Source organism: Heterocephalus glaber, unplaced genomic scaffold, assembly GCF_053883595.1.
Source record: "Heterocephalus glaber isolate CG9 unplaced genomic scaffold, H.glaber_assembly_v1.0 deba00001461, whole genome shotgun sequence".
In the NCBI taxonomy this organism is placed as follows: domain Eukaryota; kingdom Metazoa; phylum Chordata; class Mammalia; order Rodentia; family Bathyergidae; genus Heterocephalus; species Heterocephalus glaber.
This window is the reverse complement of record NW_028258308.1, coordinates 25,570,524-25,589,608: the sequence shown is the minus strand read 5'-3', so window position 1 is coordinate 25,589,608 and position 19,085 is coordinate 25,570,524.

The following is a 19,085-nucleotide window of genomic DNA, read 5'->3' as shown; positions in this document are numbered from 1 at the left end:
ATCATCATACCAAAGTGGTATGTAACATTTGAGATGGTGTGATATACATATAGAAAAATACAACTCAAACAGGTTTGATTTTCCTTAATTATAGAATTATTTTTAGTCTGTATGTTTTAGAAGGTAATGTCAGTTTTACATTCATCTCTTTAATTATATCTACAGGTATAGCTAACAAGATTTTTAGTAGAAACATCTTTGAATAAAATAATGAATAATGTGTTTTATGGTTCATTAACCATGCTAATGTACATACATTACTAGTCAATTTGAAAAAAACAGATTATAGCTCACTGTGCATTTTTCAGCAGGGTTTATTTATTCGCCTTATTTTTAAATAACCCTGATCAATGAAGAAATAAGAACAAATTTTAATATGGTATCCAATACTGCTACAAATGCATTTCTTTGATTTCTGCATTTTTAGACACCAAATTACATTTAGAATTTGTTCAGATATTTTCCTGGTTATAGCAGTCTTTTGTTTGTTGTGTGTGCAAATTTCTAAGGGTCCTTATTGACTCAAATGATTTATGTTAATAGTTATGACAGTCACATATCAATAAAATACATTACAAACCCGCAAAATGATTTCTTTTTATCATCCTAATTTACTACAAGCCCTTCCGATGTTTCCCTGAATGTCATTGATGATATACTTGATTTTTTTTTTACTCTTCTTTCATTTAGTTTTGCCTACTAATAAATGAGGGCATAGATAAAGTCATTAAAAATTCAGATAGTCAAATAAACCAAATAATAAGCCAAAGAAAATCTTCCAAATACCACATAATGTGGTATTGAAAAGACTACTGAAAGGGAGTTGTAAACAATCTTTTTCTGCCAGGGATTTAGCTCAGTGGCACCATGCCTTCCTCACAAGCACAAGGTCCTGAGTTTGATCCCCGGTACGAAAGAGAAAAAAAAATTCTTTCACATTTTTACCCATGTACAATTCATCCACAGGCAATTTTTGGAGTCTGTCTTCTCCCAACAGCAGGAAGAAAGTGGGGACAGCCATACTGTAGAAAAACAATTTGGCTAGGGGATATGGAGTGATGGCAGAATTATCTTGATAAGCAGGAACACAAAACTCAACTTTCTCCTGTCCACTAGTTCAGAAGGCATGCTTTACTATTTCTTGAAATTCTCCTAGCAGTTTCCAAGTACTTCACCAACTGTTATTAATTCATTCCCATACTGTCAGCAATGCAACCAAGGACATTGAACAGCAAAGCCTAAACCCTGCTCACTGGCCCTACTACCTCTCTTCCCCTTATAAAGAGTGAGTCTCAATGATTAATCAAGTTATAGGTGAATAAATGATAACGTAGCCATTGTTTAATGCTAGATTAACGATAAAATGAGTCAGAACTAAGCCATTGTGAGATGTGTATCAACTGAGTAAGTCATTCTCTTTATAGCTTTATTATTTTGATCATTAATGTAATAATTATTAGATACCAAATTAAATATAGGTCACATATTGTATGTGTTAAGCAAATATATATATATCCTAATATATATATAGATATAGATATATACATAGATACACACATATCCCCAGCCCTTTTTAATATTTTCCCCTTGAGCTTGGTACTGAATATTATGCCCTACTTCACTCTATCACTGAATGGTATTGGTTTTAAAGTATTATGAAAACTATATTTCTACAAAACGAGTCTTTCAAGTAGATTTTTATATAAATTAATTTTACATAAATTCATTCTTGGAATACAGAAGAGATTTATAGTGAGTCTAAAGTTCATTTAAATATTTTATACTTTGAAAAGCATTTTGTATTTCCTTTACTTCACTTCAAGTATTTATTCATTTCCTAGAGTATTCTTTCATATTATTTATGGATATCCTAGGAATATTTTAAACTCTTCTTGCACTGTGGCTATCACTACTACATGGATAAAGTGAATGTTTATGTACACAAGAAATCACATTTAAGAAGTTTTTGATAGCAGTAAGCTAAGCTCATCAAACAAAAAAAAATAGACACCTGAAGAAAATAGACACCTGAAGAAAATAAACTTTCTAATAGATGATAGCAACACCTAAACAGGGACACATTAGCAGCCTGCAATATTAAAGAAAAGGAAAGTAATCTAAGATTACTTTGGGTCACTAAGTTATTGTGCTGTTTTATGATAATGTTCAAAACAAGAAAACAAAATAAATTTTCATCCTGAAGTGTAATATTGAAAATACAAGGTACTTTTTAATTTTGAAGGGAGGGCCAGGAATGGGGAAAAATATAGGAATCAAGATACATCATGTAAAGGTACAAGATCCCAATGCTGAATGTAACTATACTGTATACCTAAAATGTACCAATAAATAAACTTATAGAAAAAATACAAGGCAATAAAACCCATTATTAAAAAGATAAGTTTCAACAAAGCATTGTCCATGTAGCATGTGTTAGGTTTTTCAAGATGTTTTCTTGCATATGTATACATATATATAATATACATTGTAATATATATTACATTGTTTTCATTACATGGGAAAGGAAGGTATTTAGAAATGAAATAACAATATAATTTAGAATGCCAGATTCTTCAGAAAGGAAGTTATTCTTTTATTTAATATACTTTGGCCTTAACAAGATTTCATTTTACTATGATTTCATTAAGTTTTTTCATCAATTGGAATTCACACTGCATAATATTTCAATTAAGAAATTTGTCTACATCTGAAAATATCTATAATTTTCTATCAATGTAAATTCTATATATGGAACCATAGGAATATCAGTTATTCTATCCTTACATTTTTCCACAACTGTAATTTTAAAAAGTAATAGAAGATTTAATGTACATGAAAAAATGCATAGAAAGAATATGACTTAGGTGTTAATTTATCCATTGTCTACTGTGCAAATCCTAATAAGCTTATTAAAATAATTCAATAACAGGGCAAGTGATCATTACTGATATTCAACAAATTCTTTGTCTCACTGTCTTCCTAACATAGAATAGGATTGTATTTTCCTGTACTCATAAATAAGATACGAGTCATGTGCCAAATTCTAGCCATTGATTTGAGAGCTGGACATCTTAATTTGTTGGTGAGAGATATTCCAAAATACACTGAACAGGATAGTCACCTCTAATTACAAATTATGGGCTGAATTATGTGCCCCTGAATTAAATGTTAAAGTCCTAACACCTACAGCTTCAGAATCTGGTCTTACCTGGAAACCATCATTCTACAGGTAATGAAGGTAAAGTAAGACTTTTCCCCAAAAAATGAATAAAAGAAGGAAAAAATGGTAACAAAGCTTATGTAAATAGGGAGGGATAGAGGGGTTAAAGGGAGGGGAGAAAAATGGGGAAAAAATAGGAAACATTTATAGCTAAATGGACGCACATTGAGGTGATGCTCTTAAGTGAAATAAATAGGACACACATGTGTGAATACTGAATAGTTTCTCTAGTGTGAGAAACTGAAAGTATAAGTAAGGACTAAAAGGTATAATAGATAATGTGAAATAGGAAGAAAAGGGGCAAAGGGGAAGGGGAAGTGTAAGGGGTAGGGGAAAGGAAAGAAGGGAATGGAATTAATATGAGAAAATGAAAAAATGGAAACAAGGTCTTTGTAAATAAGGAGGGATGGAGGGGTGGAAGGTAGGGCAGGGGAAGGCGGAAAAATAAGAACCAAGAGAGATTATGTAAAGGTGCAAATTTCCAATGATGAATGTCATTATATTGTATACCTAAAATGTACAAATAAAATAAAAATTAAAAAGAATAGGATCCAAGATCTACCATGTACAGGTACAAATTCCCATTAATGAATGTGATCATAATATATACATAAATGTACCAATAAACTTAATGAACTTTAAAAATGCCTTTAAAAGCAAAACAATAAAGTAAGGATTTTCAGGACAGATCCCAAATAAATATTCCTGATGTCCTTATAAAAAGGAGAAATTTGAACACAGAGTCTCCTGCAGGAGCCACAAGGCGAAGATGGTTGTTTATAATCTCAGGAGAAGGGTTTGTAACAGACCCTTCTCTCACAGCCCTCAAAATGAGTCCATCCTGAAGACAATTTGATTTAGGACTTTCAGTCTTAGGAGAATGGAATAGAAGCAAAAAATTTTAAACAGCATCTGGAATAGATAATACATTTTTGTTATTTTAGCCACTAGTCTATAGTACTTCAATATGGTAGTTATAGAAAATTAATATACTAAATATGATTTGTGAGTGGATTTGAAGACTCAAAATTATTAATATATTAGTTCTGCCCAAATTGATCTGTAGACCTAATCCAATGAGACTGTAATCTCAGCAGGCTTTTTCAAAGAAATCGGTAAAGTGATTCTAAAATTTACATTGACATACAAAGGATTTAGAATAGCCAAAACAATTTTTAAAAGATCAAAACTAGATTAATATTACTCTACAATATATTACTTGTTAAACTCATTAAAAATTTAAGATACATTAAAATGATAAAAAATTTGAACCTAGTTTCACTGCAGTAGATTTATAAATTGCAAGTACAAGAAATGGACATAAAAATAGTCAATGTCATTAGTCATCAGGTAAATATAAATTGATACTTAATGAGTGATAACTTTACATCTATTAGAATAGATTGAATTAAATCATGTACTGGTACCAATAAACAACTGGAAGTCTAAAAACTAATGAGGAAAAAACTGATACAATTACTTGAAAAATAACTTGGCAGTTTCTCAAAAAATTAAAGCTACAGCTACTATGTGGCCAAGTCATGTCACTCCTAGCAAAGAGAAGTGAAAGTAAATGTTCAAGGGCTTTTGCAAAATGTTTATTTCTTTCTAATAGCCCTAAACCGAAAATAACCCAAATGTCTGTCAACAGCTAAATACATAAAAATCTACTGTATCGGTACAATGGAATACATATGGAATATGCAGCAGTAAAAGATAAACTTTTGCTATCTGTAACACTTGTGAATCTGAAAGTAATCATGCTAAGTGAAGATAGCCTTCCACAGAAAAGATTTATACTAATTAATCTATAATGACAGAAATCGTGGAACTGTTTGTCTGAGAAAAGGGACAGGGCAGGAGAGGCAGTAGAGGGAGATTACCAATTAGCATAGCACATAAGGGGTGGGGAGCAAATATGTTCATTAACTTCAGTGTGATGATGATTTCACTGGTAAATATGTATTTCAGAGCATATGAAATTGTACAGACTTACTATGTCCAGTTAATTGTATGTTGGTTATATCTAAATAAAGATTTTTAAATGATGTTAAGCAGCAAGTCTCATGAATAATGAGATTTCTTATTAATGAAAAATAAAAGAGAAAAGTATGAAAACAAACTTTAAAGATGGTACCAAACACATTTTAGGGTGAAAATAATAAAATAATAACATAAGTGAATATTAATTAGAAATTTTATGAAATTAAACAGCATAAAATTACTAAACTGAGGTGGTATGATCTTTTAAAATATGTTTTCCCATTAGCACTCAACTATTCATTCTAGATGTGAAAGAAGAAAATTTTAGAATATATGTAAGTAAAATAATATTTTGGATTTGTGTACCAGAAGAAAGCAAACATACAATAGGCTAATGGAGAATCATTTCTTAGAAAGAAAAGTTAGTGAGGTTTCAAGGAAGTTTGTAAACTGGGGAAATTCTAAGGTAGAAATATGAAAAGGAAAATCAAATAGCTTTTGATATTGAGATATTATGAAAAAGAAGGATTCAGTTTATATTTAAACAACTGAATATTAATATTTTAGATTTCAGAAATTGATACATTTACATAAAAATTTTTCCTCTTATTGTTTTATGTTGTGTTTTAAAGGAGAATGGAATAGAATCATATACATTTTAAGCAGCATTTAGAATTATGAGAAACATTAAGAAACGCAGTATTTTATGCTATTCAAGGGGAAAATGTGCTTACTGCTATGTTATAGGAGTACACTATTGACTTTACCATAATACTATGAAACTCAATTAGAAAATATTTGTAATATGTTTCTCATGTGGTAGACACAGAGAATAGTAAAAAGAAAGGCATATTGGAGCTTCTGTATAACTATTTAAAATTCACATGGGAGGTGGAGATGTAAAAAATTAAAAATATTGAGAGCATGCTAAAATAAAATAATGTATAAATACAAAAAGAGGACAGAGAACACAAAAAAACTGCTTACAAAGTCTTATAGAAGAAGGTGTTTCTAAACTAGGATTTGAATGGTGAATAAAGACTTGTCATTTAGACAAGGAAGATTATTTGGGAACAAAGAAACACTATATGCAGAATTCATTTCAGATTCTAAACGGTCAAAAACCCAAAACACCCTATTTCCATTTTTACTTTCTATCTCTCTTTTTTCATCCCTTAGAGGTGTGGGACTGTGTGATTCAAAATTTATGTATTCCCTTAGACTGTGTTATGTCTAATGGCTAAAATGTGTTTGCTAGTCTTGCTAAGCAGATAAAATCTGTAACTAAGAGTTCTTAGTGAAATCATCCACCCTCTTGTTTGCCCGGAACTTGGAAAATTCCCGGACTCACTATCAGTAAAACAACCCGTCACCAGATGTGCTGACTATCAGTACGTGACGGTCGTGACCATATGGTCACAAGGTCTTACTGTGTGCCTGCTGACCATCAGCATGTAATAATGAGTCATTAACCTTTTTTCCCGTAAATCTACATGTAACCTCCCCCTTCAACCCCCTATAAAAACAGCCTCAGACTCTGAGCCAGTTGCCTCTCTCAGCTACTTTGCTTTGGGAGTGCCGTCTGGCCAGACTAATAAAGGTCTGTTTTACTTTCCAACTTGTCCGGTGTGTTCCTTCCCGGGTGATCGTCGCTGCAGTCAGCTCCTTGGAGAGTTTGGTAAGGCCCCCGGTCTTACAGAGGTTTTGTAGATGGGAAGGGGAATATGAGTTGGAGGGAGCAGGGTGAGATGACAGGGGAAATAGGTGAAAGAAGAATTAAGATATGTTCTGGACATACTAACTCCCCATGACAAATGTAATCATCACATACTGCCAACATCCATTAATAAAAAAATTAATTCTTACCAACAGGAAAATAAAAGGTACTGGGCTTCAAAAAACCCAAAACACTAAGATGGGAAATATTTTATAACTTACAAATCATAATTATATAACAAATAAAAGCAATAACATATACATTAAACATATACTTGATATTTTTAAAAATTGGGGTTTCAAGTAACAGGTTCTTTTTAAATTTAAATTAAACACTCTCCAGTGGACAAATAAAGTACAAAAATAACTAAAAACAAATTCAGTTTTGGAGTTTATTTTATTTTTACCTATATTATAGGCTTACTGTAAGTAGCATTACTATAGGTAAACATGTGCTAGTTTTGGTTGTTGCCTTTGAAGGTGATATTACAATGAAGTTAGGAGACTGTAACGGAAAAGTAGGTTTTAAAAGGTTCAAGTTTATTTTCCTCACACAGAATAGTCTGAAGTGGATTTCCAAGTTGTCAGGTGGCATCATTCAAGGATAAGGTGTTTTGTCTTCCTGCTCCACTGTCTCCTAGGAAATTAACATGTGGTTACAGTTGGGTTGCTATGGTTTCCAGCTGACTGTAAGAAAAAAATACTGATCTTGCCAATTCTCTCTAGCCTAAGCTTGAAAGGTACATGTGTCATCCCTACTTACCCACCACTAAAACAACCTCAGACACAAATATTATAATAAGCTAAAAAAAAGAGAAGTTGTAACTTGGCTCAATTCCCTACAGTTGTCATGGAGAGCAAGTAGATCTGCTACAGAGACCCTGCACTTCAAACTCTCTCTAAAGAATTCCCATTTTATGAATCTTGGTAAGGAGGCAAGACAATTAAGATTGTAAACTTGATTGGCTTAGGAGCCATCTAGGAGATTAGTAAAGCACATTATTGGGTGTGTCTGGATGGGTCAAGGAGTGACCTTGAGTACTACATACTGGCCCTGGCCTTTCCTCTCTGGCACTGTTCCCCTGATCTTGTTCCTGGCCACCATAAACTAAGCATCTTTGCTCAACTGTGCCTTTCTGCCATCATGTTTCTGCCTTGGATCCTGATAACCACGGACTGCATCCTCTGAAAATGAACCAAATTAAACTTCTCCTCTTTTAAATTGTGAGTGTTGAGTATTATGTCTCCGGGTCAGAAAAACTGACTAAATAAGAAATCTTACATGGCCTCCAAGAGCTGAGCCACAGGATTCTTCACTGCAGTCTCAGGAGCACAGCTATATAACCTAAAGTAGGACATGGTCATGAATCTTGAATGTGCTTATCAGTTACCCAGATGCTGGACCTGTCCTAGGAAGTATTTGATACAGAGAACTGGTGACTTTGGTGACAAAAGAAATAATGGTAGTTCCAAGGTGGAGCTTTGGGCCCCTGAGCTGAACTATGACTTCAGAGCCTCCAATGATAGCAAATATAATGCAAACACAGAAAAATGTGTACATATATGCACACCGTGTGTGTGTGTGTGTGTGTGTGCTAGAAGTGCAGACTCAAGTGTTTAGAGATCAGTAGTGACACCAAAAGTATTTAATGTTCTCATGACACAAAACTAATGAAGCACATCATCACTTCTGGAGGCCTCCCAGTGATTCTTTATGTATGCAACATTACTTTTCTACTATTGAAATTTATCACAGATAAGTTAAGATATAGATAACATGAATGTACAGTTTGAGTTTGAAAAATGTATACGTCAGTGTAATCATCTGCCATTAATATGTATTTTCAGAACTTCTGAATTTTCTCATGCTCCCTTCTCAGCAGAACCTCCTCCCTCGAGAGAAGCATAGTTCTGATTTTTAATCCCTAAAGATTAGGCTGGGCAATTTAAACATCACATGAATAGAATGATAAAATATATTCATTTGCTTCTGGCTTCTTTTGCTCCATGTAGCTTTTTGAGATCATTCATGTTATTACTTTTAAGTATTCCTTTATATTAATGTTAAATTTGTTACCTCCTTCTCCTGTGATATTCATTTTTATTTCTTTCCAATTTGAGGTTGTTATTAATAGGTGACAGATGTCTTTCTGTAGACATAGGTTTTATTTCTTTCTCTTTAAAAATTTTTTTGAATGAGTACCTAGAAGCAGAATGTCTGGGCAATATGCTTTCATTAATATAATTTTAAAAACCTTGAAATCATCTGGAACTAATTTTATTACATAAAGCTACAAATTTTTGTTAACACGTAATAACTATTAAATTATTTCAACATTTAAATGTTACTCATCTCTTAATTATTTTGGATAAACAATTTTTATTTAGTGCAACAGTTTGAATGTTGATTGCCATCCTTACTCTCCAATGGAAGAGGTGTCAGTGTTTAATTTCAAAAAGATTCTAATTCAAGACAAATCTATTATTTGAATTATAGAAAACAAATGAATAATAACTTTCACTTTATTGTGCTAGCATAATGGTAGTATTAAATATTGTTTTTGATTCAATTTAGCCTTATATAACTTATTTTTATAGGTCTGTAGTAGTCGAGTGAGGGTTGACATTAAAGTTTAAGCTTAAGTAAAATAGTGACACATTAAAAGGATATAGGAGTAGCTCATAGAATCAAAGGAGAAATAACTTCAAGACTTCACAAAAGACTTAGAAATGGATCTGAAAACTCATTGAGACCCAAGGTGGTACTTACTCCCCTTATGGAGCTGTGTGTCCTTTTTCCATATCCAATTCCTTTTTTACCAAAAGAGATCTTACAGCAATCCATTTGCTCTTGCACAGCTCAGAATCACTACTTTAAAATGTTTGCTTCTGCATTTAAATTGATGTCATCTCATACATCCAATCATCAAGAAAAGCATAGTATCTCATTGTACCAATTTCAAAGAAAAGAATCTGATTGCCTCCCCTTGGGCCAGTTATGATACAGACATAGGACTCAGAACCAAGAAATACTTTGCCCTTATGAACATTGGAACTGTATGTGCTCTATTTATTCCAAAGTATGGGGAAAGGGAGAAAATGGATGCCTAAGGATGTGCTATATTATATTTATGGCTTTGCAATTGCTAGTTCAGTCAGGAACTGATTTGAAGTTCACAATCCTGTTTACTGTAGAGTCTTAATCACCAGTTCCCTAGAAGAAGCAAATTTTAGACTACGTTTGCCTTTGTGTTCTCTAAGATGCTTTACTCAGTGCAGAGAAAATGGTAGGCACTGAAACACAGAAACAATTTTATGTTCCTTAGTGATAAATGTTCCCCCTTGTCTTGCATTCAAGGTGAAAGAAAAAACTTTATAAGGCATAACCTCACAGATAAGGAGTCTATTTCACATTGACAGACTAAATAATTAATCAATTAATTTACATTATACTTGAAAATGTTTTCTTCTGGATTTAATTCAATACTTTTAGAGTTATTGATTTCTTTTTTATGCATATAAGATATGTGATTACTTGAAGTTTGTCTCCCTAAAAGAAGAGGAACTCTGAGGGGAGGATTTATTATTCTCAATTCTACATTTCTCTCTTTCTGAAAATACCAGTAATGACCCAAGTTATACAGATAGCTTTGGAAGATGGTATGGATATTTTAGTCAGTTGTAAAGGATTATGAGTTGTGATTTAGAAATACAATGAATGTTTACTTTTTAAAATTACTACAGTAAAAAACACATTGCCCATTAATCTCTTTAAAATATTCCTCTTAAGGATGAATACTTATCCCACCATTCTTGGCACTTTCTGAAGTAGTTCTGGAGGTTCTTTTTGATGAGTGTCCTTAGTCATACTCTTGTGGCTGCCTCAATGTCCTGAACTGATTCAGATGTTTGCCTTTCATGGTCATTTTGACTTTGGGGAAGAGCCAGAAGTGGCAGGGTGCCAGATCCTGTGAATAAGGTGGATAAAGACAAGTCATACTGTTTCTATTTAACAGAATTTGCTATACTAGAAGAAATGTGTTCCAAATGGCATTATCATGAAGGAAGATGAGGTCATTTGCCCATTTATCAGGCCATTTTCTATGTATAGCATATCTTTTTTATTCTAATTTATTAGTACGCGTGTATAGTACATAATATTTACATTCCTTGTGGAAATTTGCTACATAACACATCTTAATTCCTTTTTTCCTCCCCTTTCCCTTTCCTCCCTCTCCTATCCCTTGATCTTCCTTTCTTATGTATGTGTTTGTAGTATGTAGTCCCTAATATTAACATTTTTTTGGTTTGGAGTGTGCGCATGTACGTAATGCATCGCAATTTTTTTTTAAATCCGTTATTCCTTCCCTCCCTCCCTTCTCCCTCCACCTCTTGATCCCTTTCCCCCTTTGAGATCCATATCTTTTTAAAAATGGTCTAATTAGTCTGTATAATATTCACTATTCACTGTAGTGTTTCCGAATATAAATTTAGCTCACACAATTTCGTCAAGGTCAAAAAACACAATCAATATCACCTTGGTGAATCTTAATTGATCTGATTTTTCTCTTATAAAAAAACTGAGTGACTTCCACTTAGAACTGTGAAATGTGGTCTCAGGATTATAAACATAGATCCACGTTTCATCTGTCATGATGACATTTCTTTAAAAAATGGAATCTGGAGCAGCAAAATCCTGCAACTCCAATGAAATCTAATGTTCATGATCCATGATTTATAGCACACTTTAAGCAAACTCTCTCTTAACTGTAGCTCACAACAGACTGACTAGACCAAACAAGTTGAAACTTGTCACACATTGTTACTACAATTCATTATTGCACTTCTTCTATTGAAGATTCCTGCCTTTTTGTTAGATTGTATACAGCAGCTGCACTTAGCTTATTTTTTTTATCACATAGGCTATATTTATTTAAAAATAGATGACTAGAGCCTGGGTGCATCTCAGTGTTAAATAGCTTGCATAGCATGGTTGAGGCCCTGGGTTTAATCCACAACACTAAAATATAAAAATAAGTAAATAAATATATAAATACTTATAGTTTTGGTTACCAAAGTTGTTATATGACACTAAAAAACACATTAAAGCCTTTACCTTCCTGAATTTTATAATGTAATTATAAAACTAGTACAAGAAAAACTTTTTAAAATTTATAAAATACCATAAGGAAGAATATTTATTGCTAAAGATGTGGAATAATGAGAGGGTGGGTGGCAAAACTGAAGAGGAGAAATGCCATTATTGATGTCTTTATACATAGTGCTCAAGAAGTTGGCAAAAATTGCACTGAAATATTGTTGAAACTGGACAGACATGAATGAGCATTTGAGGAATAAGAAATATTATAGACACACTCATAGAAGGGAGCAGAACATTTTTTAGAAAAATGAAAACATTTCTGATATGACTGAGAGTAAGAGGAATGGATTTTTAAAGTATGCTAGGTCCAGATCTGTCAGGACCCCAGAGTATGAGCTAGCCCTACAAAAGAATTCTAGTTTTTATTATTTTATATAGAAGGGTATTGAAAGGACAGAAAAAAAATTTTGAGGAACACTCTTATTATGACCCTATAGTAGAGATTTATTTCAAAAACACTATTTGCAGAAACATAACTACAGCTTAACTCAGATCTATATGATTTTGCTACAGAGCATTGTTACTAATTAAGCAATATCCAGAATATGATAATTGCAAGTGGAGTGGTTCCTGAGAGTGGTTACCCTCTGCATTCACAGCAGCTGAAGATTTCAAGACCTTGTGCTATTTGCTGCTCACACCTATTCGTAGAGAAGTTCTTTATTTGAGCAAATCCTGAAAAAATAGATCCATCTACTACATTGCTTTGACTTGGGGTTGGGGAAACACAAATAAAAAAAAAGTTCATGTTTTGGATATATATATTTTCCGACTGATAACACACACAATCCTCTTACTACTCTAAAGCCACATTTTAATATATTAAAACTTTATTTCCAATGGAACTAATCAATACCATACATGATGCTGTACAGCAATTTAAAATAATATTTTGGAGTTCAATAACTGAGTTATTGTTTAATTGTGGCCTCAAAATAGACTTAAAATATTAATAGGATGACTTTGATAAGTGGGATAATTCAAGCTGAGTCATTCCCGCAATTTTGAATGTAACAGAAATTTTGCTTTGAACTTTATGAGTGCAATAATAAGACTTTAAGTACATCCGGACATATTTAGAAATTTTACTGTACCAGTTTGAAGTCACCCTATTCATATAAGCACAAGGATTTCCTTGGTCCTGAGCATGCTATAAGGCTTCAGATGTCTCCCATTGTGTCTGAAAGCTAATGGATGGCTTAACTGAAGTCTATTTGTATGGGCTACAGAAAGTCTCCTGAGAGAAATTTCGGTCTAAGAAATGTTGAAAGAAGTTTCCAAGCACAACATTAATTTAGAATCAAATTCTTAGTAATGTACTTATGGGGAATGAAGTCTTTCTGTTACTTTACCTTGGCTTTTGTTTTGCCCTTGTATGCATATAAGGAACTTCAACAAAATATTTTTTAAAATATATTTTAAAATCACTGAAGGAAAGTAATATGACCAACTCAAAAGAGCTCAATTCAGAAACATGGGAAGCATTCCCTGCTGATTCAATTCAGAAAACTACGGTTGTACTTGACCGAGTGGGGTGAGGTCAGGATAGCTCATCCGAGGCAGAGCTGGCTCCAGGAGGGCCAGCACAGCAACCTGGCTCAACACTACTAGAACAGAAGTGCTGACCACAGGCCATGAGCTGTGGATGGAAAAGCTATTTTGGTAGAGAAGTATAAGGGAGATGGCACAAAAATAAATTTGTCTACTTCACCTGGGGCTGCAGACCTTGTTTCAGAAAAGGGAGAGGAGAGAAGACAGTGAGGACGAATCAGAGATGAGATAAATATTAATGTGACCTCATTCAAACCCTAAGCTCTGGAGAAATATTTTGCAATTTATCCAAAAATCACAGGATATTTTGTTGTTCTTGTTTTGTTTTTCTGGTACTGGGTATCGAACTCAGGACCTTGTGCTTGCGAGGCCGGCGTGGTGCCACTAATCTAAATCCCCGGCCCTACAGGATACTTTGAATTACAATTTTTCATTCTGACCCTCTAAGACTTTTACTCTCTCTCATGGCATTCTATGCTATAGATGAAAATTGTTTAGTATGAGGAATTGATGAAACACTTGGACTTTTCACATTCTCTGGTCATCCCTTGTTAATCTTTTTTTTGGGGGGGGGGTACCGGGGATCGAACTCGGGTCCTTGCGCTTGCGCAGCAGGCGGCGAAACCACTGAGCTAAATCCCCGGCCCCGTTATTCTATTTTTGTTTTTAGAAGTTTCTCATGAAATAAAATTACTTTCCTAGGCGTGACATTAACTTTAGTCCTGAAGCAGAATTTATACTGCATGATGGTAAGAAGCCTCCAGAAACATAATCCTCTTCAACAAGGTCCCAGAATCACCTACATTCATGCATACTATCTACCTTCCACCAAAGCATTGGGAATAATATCCCTGTTTTCCCCTCTGAATGAATCTTCAGATACTGTTCAGTTCCAGCAGGCAGTGTAACTGCTTGTGAATTACTGAGGCAAAAATATTCTCTTCTATTGGGGAAAATTTTCTCCTTTCTAACACAATATGCTTGAATATGGACGCTCAGGAATTGGTGGATGAGAAAAAGCAAAACTATCGAATACAGCTGGTAATGAATAGAGTGGTAAATGCAGTTTATGGATATTTTGTTATTGAAACTGACATCATGCTTTTCAATCACAGACATTGTGTTTTTTCGTCTAAATCAGTAGGTGAAATACCGATAATAGCTAATATTTACCATGTGTTTCTCACGTGTCAGATTCTGCGTTAAATTCTATGGACTTCTTATGACACTCACAACCATGGGTCTGACATTTGCTCTTATAAGTAAGGATCAGACAGGTAGAAGGAGTGAATTAATTTTAAATTGTCAAATGTGGGACTCAAAACTAACATTCTCTAAATTCAAATCCATTGTTTTTTATCACCTCACTATATGTCAAATACTGCATTACTCTGAAAACTATTTACAAATTTATAAGGGCTTCATAACCATTTCTTAAACAAAATGGCTCATTCTAAAAGAAATATCTAATAACTAAAATTGTCTCACAAATAATGCAAGTTTTGATAATATGACAGAGGTTAAGAAAACAAAAAATAATAACTAAAAGGCTTTCTGCGACACTCAACTCTGAGGCGGAGAGAAAATACATAAAAATATATGGGAAAAATCAAGCAGCAAAGACTAATAATCTTCATCCACTTTGCCTTTACTTTTGTTGTTGTTTCCTATGGTTTATTATCCTCAACTTGACTGTTTCTGCCAATTCATAGCTAGAAATCATATTCAGTAAGAGCAACATAATGAAAGTTATCTCTAAAAAAAGCACTACAAAAGGAAGTATTTTTAAATTTCATTGAAACTCAGTGTATACAACAGATGACCATTTATATAAGAGGGTACTAACAATGAATTTCTTCTTAAATGAATACATATTTATCCAGATATGTATACATATTATGACATTAATATGTATACAAATAATATCCAAATACATACTATGACATTATGCTATAACATATGTTGACGAAATTGTAAGTGACCACTCTACTACTTGACAACAATGATGAAGATAAAATAAAGGAATGAACTTTATTAAGAGAAAAACTCTACCTACTTAGTCTGTTGTATTTTATAGAATATTTTGTTATAGCCACGTAAAACATCAAATAATTCTTCCACTGTGGAATGGTGCAAATATGTAATCCAATTAGTGCTCAGTAGTGGATCGTGGAGTCTAGAGTCAGAGATATTTTACTTCTTGAAATAAAAGGGCATAATTTTGGCATTTTCTACATTTTTCGAAAGCATTGGCCTTGCCAAGGTTTATTTTCGCTAGTCTTTAAAAAAATCTTCTTAAAGTTTTAATTCCTCTTAAACATTTTGATATACAGTTTTATGTAATCATATCTTCAAAATGAATTTCATTAGAACTATTTTGATTTTTCTCCTTCCTGAAAAATTTCTTCATAATCTTACATATTGGCTAAATATTTAACAATTTTAGCAAGGCCATATGAAATAAAATGATAAAAATCTAATGAATAGTAATGAGAGACCACAAAATATTTAACCTTCAAAATTAATTTTATGAGAAATGTGAAGAAATGAAATAAAGTAAATATTATCTTAATTATCCTTCCTAAAGCATAGATCTTTTCTTTACCAATTATCAATAAATTCATCATGGGCTTTTGCCAAACATGATTATTTCTACATAAGAATGTCATTAAGCAGTCTACTTTACAAGTATAAGCAGTAAGTTAGCAAGAATACCTATTATTATTTATAGCTAGATGTTTAATACTTATTTCTACTTAAAAAACTACTATTGCAAACTTAGGTTAAAATTACTAGTTTTTCTTATTCTTGATTAAATTTACAAGGTGATATGTGAGGTAAGCATATTTCAATAAAAGTTGTTATCTTTGCAAATTCTACCCACTTAATGTCATATATTTTATCAGATAGGAAATATAATGTTATTTTTAAAGCTTTGTATTTTAATGTTGAAGTGTAAACTTTTACTTATTGAAATTGTAAGTATTATTTGTAGTACAGTTTTCAAAGAGTTTGCTAAAAAGCTTTTGACAATATAATTAATTAAAACTGAGAATAACAAATAACTATCAACAGGTGATACTTATCCTGAACCATAGAATTTACCTGTTATGTGACCAGTCACTAGAAAACACAATTTAATTTCATTTTTTAAAAGGTTAATTTAGCTGCAACCACATTTACCTCATCTCTGTGAAATGCAATGATTGAAAGAATCCTACATCATGCTGTTCAGCAAATGGAAGTGTCTAATTTTATATTATCATAGGCAATGAGGTTCACATTGCATCCACAAATGCTAAGTACTTTACTTAATAGGCTTGGCAAGCATGAATATCTGGGGAAAACTTAAAAGAAAGAGTCAAATGAAAGAAGATGAAAAGCCAAATCTTTTTTGACTATCCAAAAATCTGTACACCACTTGAAGGTTTGTAGTGAGAAATATTCCCTGGGATTGATGACAGCTGTCCTGGACCAGAGCTACAGCAATAATAAAGTCATATGCAACCATCACTTACACAAGCATGGTTTAATGCTATAACCTTGGAGAAAATTAGCAGACAAAAATTAAATTTTTTATATTGTTTTAAAAGATGTATATTTCAAAGCATTTATGGCATACTTACAAGCACCATGTAGTGACATCCAGTTATACTTGAGAGAAAATAATGTTTTCAGGCAATGTTTTACTTAGTGTTTCAAAACATTGCAAGCATAAAACCCAAAAAGCTTTACTAAAGTCTGAGATATTTCTCTTCATCCTTTATTGAAAAATGAAGTAAAGCTACAGGCAGCAGAGATAATCAACAAGGAATCATCAGTGAATGTAAATTTGCTTAAATTTAAATTTATTATGTTATTTAAATCCCCCAGCTTATGTTTAGCAATACATAAAACAACAATTTGCAATGGTTACTGAAATTTGCATTTTTACATTCTTTCATCAAAATAAATGTATGAAACTAAATTTTAAATACTGTTTGAAAACACTTTGCCTTTTAGATAAAAGAGCCCAAGACTTAGAATATAGATATTCTCAAGGGATCTATCCAGATAATTTGGGGAGGGGCTCAGTGAAAAATTATAGCAGAACTACTGCTCTCAGTAGATTCCCCATTGTAGGACCTTGAACGTCCCACAATCCTTGTCCTACCTATTCTGTAGGTATGCTCTATAACAAATTAAAACTCATGTGATCTGAAGGGATTTTAGCTATCATACATTTCTTCAAAAATATTTTTTGGTGGGCCGGGGATTTAGCTCAGTGGTTTCGCCGCCTGCTGCACAAGCGCAAAGACCAGAGTTTGATCCCCGGCACCAAAAAAAAAAAAAAAAAAAAAAAAAAATATATATATATATATATATATATATAGTTTTTTTTTTTGGTTGAACAGCAAAGAACTAAGACAGTGCCCTACAATACACAAGAAACTTTCTACAGACTCAAATACAAGGTGGTTGTTTCTGAAGGATAATTCTAAGCATAGGAAAGAAAATGCCCTAAAAAAATTGATCTATTTTATTTCCAAATTCTTGTGATTTGCTGCTTTTCTTCCTTTAATGGGTCTGTCACCCTACTTAGAATGCCCCCCTTAAGCCTACCTCCATAACAACTTGACTTCTAATAAAGCACTCTGCTTTCCTTTTGTGAATGTTATTGTATTTTTTAATTTCAGACATGTAATGCATATTTAATGTATAAAGAACAATAAAAATATACACTTATTACTTAGATTTTAAAACCTTGATGATTTTCCTTAATAATATTCTTTTTTTCTCCCATAAAAGGATTAATATAATCTGAATTTAGTGTGATTTGGTCTCATATTTTTTACTGTAGTTTGCTATATGGATACTATTTCCTAAAATGTATAAAATTAAGTTTTGTAGATTTATAGATTTTAAATACATGACAACATGCTATTGTTATTCTTCTATTATATTTTATTTTTGTGATTTAGCATGCTAACTAGTGAAGAATTAGTCCCTTACATGCTTATGATGCAAGGAATTTATTCCTTTTTTAGTGATGATAATTTGGATTATTTTAGTTTTAGGCTATTAAATACAAAGCTGCAATGAATATTCTCGGCGTCACTTGTCATCAACATCTTATAAGACCTTATAAAGTTAATTATTATATATACAACAACTGTTAGGTAGACACCAGTTTCAGTAGTCTAATTTAGAAGTAGTTAGTTATTTTAATAAAACTATTCCTGTACCATGACAGAAGAAAATTATCACAGCAAAGTATTTTGTTGAATTATCTTTTATGGATGATTTGATTTTTATCATTTGGGACTACTAGACATATATATATTTTGGCATTATCATAATTCCATTTTAGAAATGAAAAACTGAATCTGGAACTATAACTCATAAAACAATAAAAATCAATATTTTGTATTCCTTACACAGGCATATTAAACAATATATAGCATAAAAGATTGT